The sequence below is a fragment of the Phyllobates terribilis genome, unplaced genomic scaffold (assembly GCF_046119375.1).
Source record: "Phyllobates terribilis strain yellow unplaced genomic scaffold, ASM4611937v1 Scaffold_8__6_contigs__length_399053987, whole genome shotgun sequence".
Lineage (NCBI taxonomy): Eukaryota > Metazoa > Chordata > Amphibia > Anura > Dendrobatidae > Phyllobates > Phyllobates terribilis.
Window position 1 is genome coordinate 253367686 of NW_027362768.1, and position 15713 is coordinate 253383398.

The following is a 15713-nucleotide window of genomic DNA, read 5'->3' on the forward strand; positions in this document are numbered from 1 at the left end:
GGTGTGGTTTAGAGCCTAAGAATTCAAAAGAAAAAAAATAAACAAAATTTCCATACAAGAGAAAAAAACAGAAAAGCTCATTTTTACTTATAATTAGAATAATCTTCATGTGTTTTTTTTTTTAAATCTGGCACAAACATACATATGGTCACATCAATAAGACCATAGTCCTACATAAAACAATCCTCAAGTCTGAACATCAATGGCTTCTAGCTCTGCTGACACATCTCTAAGGCCACAGCCCCATAATCAGTATTCAGTCAGTATTTTTCCTCTGGAGTGGGAGACAAAACCTGGAGTGGGTGATAAATACAGAATTGGTGACGTGTTTGTATTATACGTTTTCTCTGATTGTTCCTCACCTGGTTTTGGCTCCCACTCCTGAGAAAAAATACTAACCGAATACTGATAGAGGGGCCGTGGCCTAAGACCTGTTTCTGGCTGTAATCCAAGTTGCCACAGCAGGTTCCCTCTGCCACCACTTAGTCATAGACCAACAAAGTCCTAACCATCTCTGCCATATTAGCACGAAATATGAGAAATCAGAAGAACAAATATGCTGTGTAGGATTTTAATATAACTGTATTAAGGTCTCACAATGTGAGAACGTTAAGCTACAGGTTAGATTTATTATTTCTTGGTTTGTAATTTAACACCTCTGTGCTCCATCACTGATAGATACATCATGGAGTGAGACAGTGTGTGTAGCTAGTTCAGGAGCTGAGCCTGCACCACACAGGCAGATGCCAGCTGGGCTGTGTAAAGTAGTCAGCATCTGCCTCTAACAGCAGCAATCGCCTGTTAACCCCTTAAAGGCAGCTGTTAATTACCGACAACAGCATCTACGCACTGTGACAGCCCAGGCATTTCCTCAGATGCCTAGTGGCTCCCCGCTATGCGAAGAGCTGCTCTGGCAACTTAGACCTGCTGAAGGCCCCATTGCTTCCATGTTAGGTTAACCTATGAAATCCAGCCGCTGAGCTTCATCGGAGACCGTGATTTTTACTGTACATTGCAATACTAGTATATAGTACAAGAGATGAAATAATCACAAGCTCAAAGTCCACCACCGATTACTGGGGAAGAAAAATAAACAAATTTGAAATCACCCTTTTCCCCAGCTTAAAATAAAAATGTGAAAAAATACAGAATTCTGTATTGAAGAGTTTGTAAAAATCCAATGAAAATAGAATTTTTTTACCCATACAGTAAATGATGCAAAGAGGAAAAAAAATTACAACACTAAAATTGCTGTTTTTTGTTCCCCACTTCCTTTTGTCTTCACAGTTGGAAAAGAGACTAGAGGCGGTGAAAGAGGCCTAAGTGGTTCTGATTATTCAGATCCGGCCCATGGCCTTCAGCACATTTCACCGCATGAAGATAAACTGAATTTTATGGCCATTCTGTAGTACAGCACTTGCCGCAGTATCAATACTATTGGCCCATGGCATAAACGCCGGATATTATATGTGGTTACAAGCATTTTAAAAAGGCAAAAAGCTTGAACAACTACACCTGTTAAATCGGTATATTTGTCATGTGACTAATGAACTTGGTTGCCAGCTTGCATAACAAGTAAAAGATTTCATTCTGAGTTTGGATGCGTATGGGGGTCATCATTTGGAACGTACTTGCAATCTTTGCTTACAAGCATCTAGAATGATACTCGGGTCACACACGGGTTTTCCTGCTCAGTCAAGAACTTACAGAACCCTGCACTTGCATACATGAAAGTGGTTTCTTCTGCGCTGGAAAATTAGCGGGAAGGTGTGTCACATTGTAACCCTACACCAAAACATTACCAAACATCTTGATGACACATTAGGCTCATGGCCTTATGGCATTTGCTACCAAAGACCAATTTTGAAGACACAAAACTCTTATGTACTTCCACATGCTGCAAATTTTGTACACGTTAGTGCATCTTAAAGCGAATTTCCAATAAGGCCTTATAATTTGCTATGAATGAAAACTGCAGACAGGAGTCTGCTGTATTGCATCAACATCTAAGTCCCCCGATGGAAAAAAAGCAAGGATTAAAATGAGGTTTTAAAAGTAGATAAAAAAGCATACCGGAAAGGGAGCCCCCTGCAGCCATGGTGCCGTCAAAGATCAGCTCTCCCGGCAAATAACTACACCAGCCCTGTCTGATGTCAGATGAATGAGTGCACAATTTGCATAGCAGCGACCATTGGTTTTTATGCTTCACATTATGCAAACCAATCAGGATACGCCGCAGCCAGCTGACTGCACAGAGGAGGAGGGGATGGAGAAATCTGCCTAGTAACAGGGAGACTGGGAAAAGTGTCATGTACCGAGATCTGACCAGGATGTGGAAATGGAAGCAGATTGTGGCAGAACTTGGAAAAATTAGAGAGAACATTTGCGACACATTTCACATGGTTTAAATTAATTAAATATTTACAGATTGAGAGGGAAATAAAATTAGAATGATTTCTTTTACCAGTGAAGATTCGGAAGAAAATGCCTTTAAGTAAATGTTGCACATGTTTCAGTCTGTTTACATCACAGACATCAGAAAAAGTGTTGGTGGGGCTACAGATACACAGACCCTCACAGATCACTAGGACAAAAACTGCAGCATACCCGTTCACCTCTATTTTGAGGACATTATAAACTACAGTATTATAACAGTGATGAAGTGAGCATCTGCTGCAAAGTTCCCACAGTAATAATAAGAAGCTGTAAAGTGACGCCACTGTGCTGAATAAATGCAGGAGCCCAAGAGACCGGAAAGCTCAGACGGAAAAGAACATCAGGTATGCCACTGTAGTAGGACCGCTGCTCATCTGGCCACTGCAATAGCTCCTTCTGAAACGTTTAAAAGAGTATGTCAGATTATGTATGCCTACTGAGCCATCTATGGCACCAGGGAGGAGACATTTTCAAACAAACCTGTGGGGTCACAATCAAAGAATTTGATACTTTATCAAAGAATAGAGAAAAATAAATATATTTTTTATGTGAATGAGCTGACAAGTACTCAGAGGGCAGACCCAGCCTATAAGTGGCACATGCGCCAGATTAGGGTCATACGGTGCATGCATGAGATTTCAGTACAGATCACAAACACACACACACCCATGCAGCTACCCATAAAGGCCAAGACAGGGGCGCCATGAAATGTGGACACCTGGAGCACTTACCTGATCTGGGACGGGTATCCAACCACTTGCTCAAATAAAAACTTATTGCATACATTATCAGCAGCCACACGGGTATAAAAGTGAAAACGTCTATAAAGTCCCCCACCGGGTACGGTAGATTGTTTGGTAGGCATACACCATCTGATAGATTCCCTTTTACAATGGTAACTGCCCTAATAGGGAATGAGTCATCAGAAAAAATGATCTATTGTTTAAATCAGGTCTCTGTTAAATACATTTTTTTTTATTTTATTTATTTTACTTTTGGCAAAGTTATCTTTTCCATATTTTTTTTTCTAAAAACAAAAATGAGAAATCTTGCAGTTTACACACTGGTCACTAAGGCTTTTTTTCCCAGATCAACTTTTTAGTGCCTCAGAAAATTCACTTGATCATCAACCACATTGTACAGGCTCAGACCCAATTTTTGTATTGAAGCATATAATGAGAATGTTACATAGGTTGAATAAGGACCTAGGTCCATCAAGTTCAACCTTCCTCCCCCAATTGAACATTTTGTCGCCAATTTAACTATAACCCATAAGGTTATGTCTACTGAGGAAATCATCCAGCCCTTTTTAGAAAGGTCATTGTGAAGGGAGGGAAGCAGGGTCAACGGTGACATCACCTGTTGTGCTTGATGGATCCTGTGATCAGCTGTATACAGAGGTTATCGGCAGAGGCAGGATTACAATGACTGAAAGAAACTGCTGTAAACTCTTCCTATGTCAGCAAGTATAAGCCAAGATAGCCCCAGTGGCCAGTGTGAAAATTGCAAGATTACTAGTTTTACTTTTTAATAAAGATTGCAATGAAATAGATGTATTTTTTTTTAAGTTTTGGCAATTTATTTTTAACACAAAACCAAGATTTAAACAATAGGTAATTTTCTGATAACACATTCCCTTTTAAAGAGCTTCTTCATCATTTAACACAAATCGTAATATTTTAAGGATCCTGCAGGACTTTTCCTCACCACAAAAGTGGTAAAAAGTAGACCAGTTCCACATTAATCACCCACCCATTAATGGTCCACGAAATAGCAGATCAGGGAAAGTTAGAGAGCGGGGTCACCGCGTACGAGAGGATAAAAGTTGCCATTGTTTTGCTGACTCGTAACTGCAGAGTCCAAACTTCCTCTGGCATCAACATTAGAACAAAAACGTGTGCATCGGGAGCTTCATGGCAAGGGTTTCCAAGGATGAGCAGTTGCGGGAAAGTCTTTCATCACCAAGCTCAATGCCAAGCGTGGGATGCAACCATTGGACTCTGGAGCAGTGGAAACGTGTTCTGTTGAGGGACGGATCACATGCGTCTATCTGGCAGCCGATTGAGGAGTCTGGGATTGGAGAATGCCAGGAGAAAATTACCTACTTGAAATGTGCAAATATAATGTTTGGTCCTTCAAAGTCAAATGTCATAAAATCACCTATAATGTAATGTGAAGGTGTCCCAATACATCTGTCCATATAGTAAGTGTACAGCAAACTTTACGCCCTGGCAGAATGCAAGCATATCATCATACACCGCAATATTTAGTATTCCAGTGTGTTGTACAAGTGATTAAGTGAATTATGTGGATTGTATTACCAATATCGCTAGAAGAATCTAAATCCAGGAAAAAAATCTTCAAACAGTTACACTGATAAAGAAATTATAGTTCTCATTCGGCAGCAAATGAAAAAAGTAAAATGTCATGTCACAATGGCCAAAATTGTCTGACAATAATTGACAGCTGGAGGAAAACATGCCACCAAACTCCTAAACAGGGCAGACAATGTAAATGGACGATCACAATTTGTACACATTGATGACACCTTCATCAGCCAGCTCAGCAGATCGGAATCAGCTAACATTTTGGGCCTCCTATTTTTGCCAAACAAAAAATGTCTGAAAAAGCAAAGATCTGCTACGGTCAGGTACCTATAGTTCCCAATGTAACAAACATACATGCTCATCCAGGCATGCAAGGCTGAAGGGTAGCCATCATCCAAAAATTATTTAAATAAAGGGCTTTGCGTAAAAATGAAATTTAATATTTTTTTATCAAAATCATAATCTGAAATTATAAAAAAAATATATAGAAATCTTACAATTCTCACACTGGCCATTGGGGCTTATTTTTAGACTGATTTCCTATAATAGGAAACACCTGTACATAGCCACAATGGTCAAACTCTTATTTGGATCAAAGTATATAATGAGCATGGGCAAAGTTCATTGTGAATATGCATGCAACACAAAAACGTAACTCAAACATAACAGGTAATTTTTTGACAATGGCTTAAACAGTTACCATCATTTACATTTTTTCATAAATTGTGCACATGACAATAAGAAACTTTCTAATATATGGTATCAGTAATATATGCTTCTTTCTCCTCCCGGACTGATCTTCCTTCTCAATGCATCAATAAAACTCTGTATTCAGTGAAGACAGATTTTTTTTCATTACAGAGATAGGAGATAGCAGTTTCTGTTTATAAGAGTCTATGGAGGTGGGAGGAGGGGAAGTGTTAGAGGCAGACACATACATTCTGCAACATTCTGAAACGACAGATACACTTTAAAAGGAAAGGTCAGGCTAGATGGTTAACTGATCTCACAGTAGTATTTTATCTATGTACACATACAAACACTGGACTGGCTCATGATGGGTTCATGTAGCTCTCCTTGTATACCCATATAATAATATAAAGATGGCTAGGCTATAAGGGTATGTGCACATGTTAAGTATTTGGTGCAGAAATTTCTGCATCTCTTGGAAGGAAACACCTAGCTTAAAATAGGCACGTTTTTTACATGCGTTTTTGGTGCAGATTTTCCCCACTCATTAGTCTGACACAGAACTGACATGCTGTAGATTTTAATCTGCGAGGCACAAATAAGCAATGTGTACATGAGACTTCAGGATTCTCATTCACTTTCCTGGCATCAGGAAACCCTTACGGTTTTGTGACGCATCTGCACAAAAAAAAAGCAACAAATCTGCAACGTGTGCACAGGCCCTAAGCATCAAGCACATTTTACCTTTTGATCGACTCACATTTCCTTATAGATTGTAAACTTGCTAGCAGGACCTCACTCTTGCTTATTAATGAATTGTAAATTGTGTAACTAATGTACGATATGGTTTATACATGTACCCTCGAAATTATAAAGTGCTGTAAAATATGTTGGTGCTATAGAAATAAAATTATTCTTATTGCTTGCAAAAAATCTACAACTGACTGTTCTGACTGCCTTTATCCTCAGCTTAGTTTTCTTGCACTTTTCATCATGGACTATTCACAAGGAGATCAGAAATCCAAAATCTAATGTCTATTACAAGATCAGGCATTATTTGAGCTTTCAGGATCTTGCAAATTTTGGCAAATAATGAAGAATGGTAAATGCCATCAGTACAATACCATGCATCCTTTTTTTCCAAGACAAGGAAAGATCATCTGCTCCATGAAATCTGAATCTCAAAAAGGTTAAGCAAATGCAACCCTTGGTCATTGATCGGGCGAATGTTAAACACTGAGTAGCCAGTGTCCCCATGAATTGCTCTGTGACCAGATTATTGCACAGTTAAACATAGTTATTAAAACAAACATCACTGGTTTAAGAGTTACAAAAAGTAGCTTGGATATTAATAAATACAGAATTTGGTATCAAATTTACTATCAACACCATTTCTTTTAAATCAATTTCATCACTTTAATATGAATTGCAAAAAAAATGTATGAAGTGCACCTTTAACATAATTGTACCTATACCTAAATAGAAAATGTTCCAATGACATCACATTCAAAATGAGAAAAGGGAGAAAAAAGCAAAAAGAACAAATGCTTGTTTACAAAAAGTAGAATGAAAAAACAAAGATAAGATATTAGACCCATGAGAAAAAGAAGTTCGCTTGAATATAAACCTACATTTCTACTCCAACAAGGAAAAGAATAGTGAAAGGAACAATACAGAACATAGACACTAGAGTGTGCTGCAACAGCAAGAGATAATAAGTACAGGACCATGAGTAAACAAATAGAAAGTTATTGCCGTGATTGCTGCAAATAATACAGACACTTTATTTAAATCACTACACTAGAAAATGCTTAGCATGTTTTAGGCTATTTGGGTACTAAGGCAACAATAACTTTGTACCACAAGTCTTACATCTTTACTATGAAGGGATACAAACGGGGTAGTTTCATGTCACAGCAAAGATGTCAAACCACCTGATGCCAAATTAATCTTAGCAGTTTTACCAATACAGCACAAACTATATACATGTTCTATATAATGATTATGTGCATACATATTTAAATCTATTCATACACACAGTAGAACAAGTCCCCTGTGGGTGGCGCTTTGGCAGAATTACTCCTCATTCAAAAGGTTTGCCACTCCCCCAAATACATTAATCACCTTCAGTCTCAGTCTGGACATCAACCTTGCGGCTTTAAGATAAAGTGGTTAGTTTTAGCAGCTTTATCATAAAGATGTGCACTTGCAGAATTTCACAATAAAAGACCAAAATAAACTGCCTTACCTGGAAAAACAACGCCCGCGAAGCAATCTTCACTTTTTGGACACGCCGCCAAGTTGCAAACGCACATGTACTCACTATTACAAACACTACACATTAACTTACAAAAAAATATATATATCAAGAAACAAATACAGTCATGCTATATTTAACATTAATAAAATGACTGATCCACATTGCAATGTAAGAACCTTCTACATAGAATGCAAAACCAATAGCAAAAATATAAAAACATAGCAGAGAAGAAGCTGTAGAAGAGACTGAGCGTGTAGTTACTATGGTCTGGACTCTTTGTACTGCTTTTCTGTGCTTGCCAACTAAGAGTACTGCAGCAAATGTGTTCAGCGAGGCCCCTCCTACACCACACACAGCAGCACCAGCAGACTCAACTAATCTCTCGCAGAAAAAGACAAACAGGACATGATCAAGGCAGGAGTAGCACGCTTCTCATACTGGCCAATAAAAATCTAAAGCTAAATAAAACTAGACCTGTGGGAATATACAAAATGAAAAATAACAAACCTCAAAAGCAAAAATCTGATCTATTCTTCAAATTCCAGAAATAGAACAAAACCTACACTTTATTAAATGCCGATTTTGTGAGGATTGTGGCACTTTGGGTAAACATGGAATAATACTGCAGCACAAGGAAAGAAAACTTGTGCCTTCATATTAGCAAGTGCTGTTGGACATACTTGGCCTCCTTTACTAACAAAGAAAAAAATAAATTTGAAAGTTTTCTTCTAAAACCTACTAAAAAAATAAAATAAAAGCATCAAATACACTCCTGTAGAAAGAGGTTTTTTTACAACTTGGTAGGCTTTTAGACATCTCCTAGCTAAATCAATTTCTGCCAGTTCTGGATGGCACTCCATTTAACTACCCACATACCTCCAAGATTTGTATCCAATGGTCTTAAGAGTGCAGAATGTGAAATATGCACAGTTGTATGTCAGGAACGTATTCACACTAACCTTCACTGATTTGCAACGCGGGGGTCGGTGAAAAGAAGAGTGCTAGTCCTTGTGCCGCTCATAACGTCATCAGACATCATCATACTTTCCTAAAAATGAAAGGGCGCTTTCACGCAGCTGTTATTTTTGCGCCCAGATCATGGACCCATTACAATGAATGCGTTTTTTCCATATGCTGTTCTTTGGTAAGCAGATTTTTTTTCTTCTGGATATACATGACCTACTTTGATCAGTTTTGCAGATCAAACTCAGAAATCTAAGTAAATGGTACAGTGGGTGCTGTGGGGGGATATTTGCACATGGATGTAATTCATTTGCTGTATGGACTTTACTATTTAATGGGTAGGAGAAGGCAAGATTTTTTTTTTTCTATTATACGAGAAAAACAGATGTAACAAGGATTGTAAAAACTGACATACAGACCAAAAATGTATCCAGTATACTGAAAGAAAAAACAAAACAAAAAAAAGATATTTTCATGTGTCAGAAAACTGGCCTAATTGAGAAACTGAAGTTTCCCTCCCCCCAAACTGAGCCAAAGACATCACCAGGTTTTAGATTTCATCGCCAATCGAGTAAAACTTTTTTTTTTTATCAAAAAAAGTATAAATTTGTATTTATTTTTTTTTATAATATTTGTGCAAAATTTATTAAAGCACAGGTTAAGGTTAGATACATTTGGGACCTCTTTAGATTGGATTGTGAACATCAGCCATCAGTTGAGTAAGCCAGTCACACACATTAGATGGGTTGTTGGACGAAGAATGGCTTAGAAGGCAGCCATCTCGGCTAGCTCTCCCATACACAGTGATCGTTCGCTTGTGTTCTGTATGAGCCCTGCCACCAGATATGTCAGATAGCAGCTTATCTCCTGGGGAACTAACAGGATCGACAGTCCAAAGATTGGACATGTTGGATTCTTAACGCCCCCATGACAATCAATTGTCCTGGGCCCATACACACTTAAGTGTCTGTCTAAACCATCAATATTGGTAGGTTCGTTTAACAATAGTCTAACGTCTATGGTGGTGGTGGGCTTAAGGGTGCATTTACACCCTACAACATGCTAGATCACTTGACGCATGAGCAAAATGCTCATTAGGTTGAAAGGTCAACCATTACGAACAATGGTCTTCTATGGGCACAAAAGGATTTCGTCAACAATAGTCCTCTGTGCACAAAAGTGCGGTTGGCCTGCTAAACAGGCTATTTAACAGCCACCCAATTATTCCCAGCCGCCATATTTTACTGTAAATGCACTTTCTGATCCAAGAACTTAAACCAAATGTCGCGGGGGGGGGGGGGTCACAATTTAGGCCACATTTCTTATTGAGTGTTTTAAAAAATGGGTCTAACACAATAAAGGTGTGATTCTCTTTATGACCTGGATAACATATCCTTGTGGCGGCAACCAGTTTTAGCCTGGCTAGCATGATAAAGAAACAAAGGATCTACTGTTACTCGTAACCCTTAGAAGGTGTTATGGACTATACTACAGTGAGATACTCTGATCACAATCCACAGAATTGTCAGCAGCTGGTAGATGAACGCAGCAAAGACGACAGGATTGGAACTAAAACAGGATATGGAGCTTGGAATAGGACTGTGAAGTGATGACAGGAAGGTGGAACAAGATCATGGCCACAAGACATGCAGAATGTGGTTATAGGACAGGAGAGTAGCCAGGGCCTGATCAGAATCGGGAGTAGTACCAGGCATAGTATGAAACCTAGCCAGAACAAGCCAGGAGGCAGGTAGAGGTGTAGTTCCACAAGCACCATAAATCATAGAATTACAAAGGAGGCGGTTTACAGCACCATCCAAAGGAACAGCTGGTGGATGGAACAGTATGAAGAGTTGTGCTGTTGATGACAAGCAAGCACACAAAGAAAGATACCAGGAACCATGGCCGAAACATTAGGAACCGCTATCTGGGCAGCAAAGGAAAGTATTGAGTATAGCAGACCTTGATGAGCTCATCAGAAACAGCTGTATAGCAACAGAACCAGGAGGAATTAACCATTTAATGCCTATATGGAAATGCACAAGGGTGGGAACAAAAGAACGGGAGGCAGTCTGATCAGAGTAAGGAACAAATTACATAAGTTCATCCATTGGAGGCATAACACTATATAATCTAAAGTGGTCAGGATACATATGCATATACATTGATGGTAAGAACTTACATTACCAAAATCCTAAAGCGATCAGGCAGCTGCCTTAACACTTATATGATTTGTACATATTATTTTTGTAGTTTATTCCATACTCTGATCAGGCCGCCTCCCATTCTCGCCTGTTCCCACTCTTGTGCATTTTTTACTTTTTTTAATGTGGTAATAAAGATGATCTTGATATTTTATCTTGCACCATTTTAATGCTGGAATTTGCTGTTCTTATTGTGGTGCCATAGTGGACAGTATGTTTAGAGGAGGTTAAATAATTAACCATTGCTTTGCTGCAGAAGCGAGGTGTGGTAATGTGCAATGGAGTCACAACAAAAGAGTATGCTAGGAACAAATGCCACAGATTACCTGGCATCCTGCCTGTAATGTAAATGGCACAAGGTTGTTGCCTGCAAGGAGGATGTACATGGATGGTGCTGGAGCAGTGAGGGGTGTAGTGAAGAAAAGCAATGTATGGACCATGCAGTTTTGGGGGAAAAAAAAAAAATCTCTAATCCAATAGCATTCCTTTAAAGCGCATTGCTACCCAAATTGATAGCAAAAATGATAACTTTAATTTTCACAAAAAAACGTGATCATTGTTAACAAGTTTATGTGAATTATATGTTGAATTCCCAAATTGAATACAAAAGGGAAAAAAATAATCAGAAACAGATTTTCAAGTTTAAAGTAATGTCTGCAACAAAAATCTGCCATTTGTGAAAATAAATCTTAAAAAGAAAAAGCCTGGAGTACTTTTACGCAAAAGCTGATCAACATTTCAGTGATCCATTAACATTGAGAAGATAAGCATTGTAACAATAACGTTTTCTGTAAGTTCGATCTTTTTGCCTTCCTTCCCATCTTCTCCACTAATGACTTGCAGATGCTTGTTCACACAAGGGGATATCGCACTATTATTAAAAATTCCATCAACCACAAATGAGCAAATTCTCACTGATGAGTGCAAACTTTCTAGATAATCATCCCATGTAAAAGGCCCTCAGGTTTCTAATGCCTCTAGGGTATGGCCAGAGCGGCTACAACACGGCTGTAAGAGATTGCGGTTTAATTTACAATTTGCAGGGGACTAACAGCTGCATACCCTTGCATTAGTGGTACCTAATTTGGAAAAACAAATCTAAAAATTGCCTGTAAAGACAGCCGTTCACGATTAATTGGTGTGCAAAATCTTCACATCTATGGACAACTTTTACAATAGTCTTCATTTCCTGCACTAAATTTATAAAACGTTATACAATTATTCAATTACAGAAGGGTAAAAAAAGTAAAAAGATTGATTTTTTGCATGTTCGTATGCTTAGTGTAGGTAACATGGAGAAAAGAAATTCTGACATCTAGGGAAAGATTTGTAGAAAAAACAAATGTCATGTAACTTGCAGCAGAAGACAGATTATGGAAATGAATAAAAGCCTCTAAATCTATTGCAGCTGAATTCTACTGGTTGTGGCTGAGGATCTGGTGCTTGCTAACAGCAGCTCTTTTGTGCCTTGTGAGGTGACTCACTGGAAAATTACAGCTCCACCTCCTGCATTCCAGCCACCCTTCCCCCAATGTTTTTTCATTAGCAGAAGCTTGGCTTCCCAGGATCCCAAACACCCTTGCAGTGCTGTTCTTGCAGCAGATCTAAGGGCATGCATAAAGAGGCATGGCTGGCTGCAGCAAGTCCGTTTTCTTTCAAGGTCACAGCAATGGCACACAAGAGTGCTTCATGAGATTAGAAACTGGAAGCTGCAATCTTATGTAGATCGCAAAATTAGGTACAATAAGGGGCTACCGATGACAAATGCACTGGCAATATTTTAATCGTTAAAAATTAAACAGGAGAAAATGTTTAAAAAGGCGCATTGCAAATAATTAAATGTTTGAGACCTTTGCTTATACGGGCAGATTTGAAAATCTAGAAAAATAAATTCAGAAACATCTTGTTATTCATTAGCGAGTGTCACAAGGTTTTAGTTTTTTTCCCCTGTCCCCATAGATCAATCTATAAGAAACTGCCTATAGTTAAAAAAAAAAGAATCCAAGAGAAGGCTGTGATTTCAAACAATTTAAAGTTACCCACAAAGCAGTACAAGGGTAAAGAAATGTTTAATGTGTACCAGTCAATTTACAGCTAGTATCTGGCAGCAAGTGACAAAATTAAGTACAAATAAAAATAACTTTGTGAAACCACCCATATAGGAATCTGACAGACAAATGACATGAACTAAAAGCGCTAATCAGGCCTGGATTTTTACAATACACTTGTGTTAATCCGGCCTAATGGAAACAATACGAGTAAAGCCAAAAAGATTCTGCAGTTTTCAAATTGTTAAGCAATTAATTTGTTGTTGCAGGAAAATAATTATTCCATCTTCAAAACTGTGCAGCCAATACAAAATGACCATGTGTTGTTCCTCACAAAAACAAGTTACCATTTGTTAAACAATCACAAGACCACCATGGCCTTTTGGTCATTTTGTAAGACTTTACCCAAAGAAAGTTATAGCAAATTTATAACAATCTAACTGGTGCCCACATTTTCTCCAGATTCTACCGCACCTTAACAAAACATTGTCCCAACATGTGCAGCTGTTAAAGATCATTCTGTAAACTGTTAGCTTAAGGGCTTGTTCACACACAGCGTTTCTACCACACCCCCCCCCTACCTTCCCCAAGGAGAAAATGCAGCATTTTTCAAGTGTGCAGCACATTCCAATTTTGCAGCATTTTTGACCCATTCAAATAAGTGGGGGTGGGAGTAAAAATGTGCCAAAAACATGCTTACAGCCATGACCCAGCCCCAGCAATAGCCATATAGTCACTGGTACTGGTTTCGATCTTCTAGATTTCCATAGGGCAGAAGAATAAAACTATAGCCTAGTCATCTGCCCACAGAGGTGTGCTTACTGAACGATGGGCGCACCATTTTTGTAATTAAGCTTTTGTGTACTGGAGCAAGCACTATTCAGTATCCTTAACAGTTCTCCTGTTTCCTTCCTTATGTTCTGGTCACAGGTCTTCACTGTAGAGTTTTGTTCTTATTGGTCCATTTTTGAAGATCAAGTGCAGCGGTTTATCAAGTAGAACCCATCACTAAGCTTTGGGACACTGAGCCATCAGCATGCAGGGATGCAAGTGCCCAGTTCCTAACTGCATCTGCACACTGCAAATACCCTTAATGCCGCGGGACGAGAATCCCAGGCTCTTCTCAGGTAACCTAAGAGCTCTTTTACGCCATAATGCAGAATACAAAGTTCTAACATGGGCGTACATGGAACACTAAACCCGAGCTGTATGACATACAAGTGAATAAGCGGTCCAAAGCCAAGTGACGGGTTCCTTTTAAATGCACAACCAATTTGAAGGTTTCCAAAGCTTGAAGACACACATTCATGGCATGAGCAAATACCTGGATTTTACATGTTTCTCCATCTTAAAGCAGGAAAATTCTGTTAGGCAACCAGATTAGTGCATTTAAACATTTGGTTGTACCCAGGGATGGGATCCAGATGGGTCTTCCCAATTCAGAAAACAGCTTTCGAAATCACAGTCAGCTTACCAAACTAGAAAATAGGGGGTACTGTGATCCAATTGCCCCCCATCCCCCAAGCTACTGAGCCACCCACTCGGCGCGGGAGTCTCTCCTACTGCTGATGGCCTCACCATGCAGTGGCTGTACAACATGTGTTAGCAGCAGGTAGGGGAAGCACATTGATAGAAATCGGACTCCTACTTCTGGTTGCACCTGCTAAATTTACCATGAAGGGTAAATATAATCAAAGGCATACTAATTCTATGAATCAGCAGATACATATCTGGTCTTTTCAGAGTAGTCTTTATTTCTTTCTTCCCTTGTCCACTCTCATTGAGTACAGGATGGTACAGTAGAGAAACCTGCAGGCCCATATGGTTTTTCTATGTCTTGAAAGATAATTTGTTGTGAACAATTCCTGAAAATAATAATGGTGTTTGTCTCCATTTATACATTACCTATCACCAAGAGACTGGTGGAGAATAAAGTCTAAAACATTTACAGAACTAAATTTAACAAGCATCACCTCTTTCCAGGAAGCCCAGACATGGCAAAAAAAAAAAAGTTTCTGAACTAATCATGTAAAGGTTCTACAAAAATTTTGGGTGTGGTGCCAACCAGTGGTCATGTGATCACCTGACTACTGGGCTAATTTAATTGTTAAGCTTGCACAAGTGTGCCCAACGCCCATGGCCAATATGTCTGATTGGTATTGGACAGTCTTGTAATATCCTCCTTATTTCCAATCTTTTGTCGTCTCAGCGCACAGCATGCATCCTTCTTTATATATATTTTTGGAGAACTAGGTGGAAAACGGCTCCAATTCCCAGTGGCATAGAACAGTTTTGTAGGGGTGCGGGAATCTGTCCTTTAGGATGAACCCTTCCTCAGCCGTCTTTATGGCCATGTAGGTCACAGATCGCAGCTATCAAGGTATCATTTTATTCTGCCTCCAGAGATAATTGTTAATAAAACTAGGTTAGTGTGAGACATTAACACAGAACTGTAGTACTGAACTTTGTCTCATTAAAAATACACATTTGCTGCAGCTCTCACAACTCTGCTATATTGCAGCCCTGTCTGCCTGTGAGATGGAAGCTGAGAGGAACAAGCAGATGTGTCCGGTATAATCACACACAGCCCTGCAGGGAGCAGAGAGCGGCCATTACACATCACACTGGTAACTCCTCCTTCATGTAAAAAGCTCTGGAGGCAGATCAGTGTCCAGCCTATAGTCCAGAACAGCTCATTCACATAGTAATAAAAAAGTGGATTTCCCTGGAATAAGACATCAGATCACAGATATCAAGGTATAATTTTATTCTGCTCCCTATGACC

The 15713-nt window shown here is 39.1% G+C and overlaps 1 protein-coding gene across 4 annotated transcripts in view; it reads right to left on the reverse strand.

Moving 5' to 3' along the window:
• The window catches only part of ATF7IP (activating transcription factor 7 interacting protein), a 53741-nt gene that overhangs the window by 36280 nt on the left and 1748 nt on the right, over nt 1–15713 (reverse strand). The window contains exon 1 of one of the 4 annotated variants that reach the window (XM_073644178.1): nt 7702–8026. The exons of 2 other annotated variants lie outside the window; for them this stretch is intronic. The gene's annotated coding sequence lies outside the window, so the exon portion shown is untranslated. Of the gene's footprint in view, nt 1–2073; nt 2220–7701; nt 8027–15713 lie in introns of those variants that run through there. One more of the 4 variants, XM_073644179.1, reaches the window with a different exon arrangement.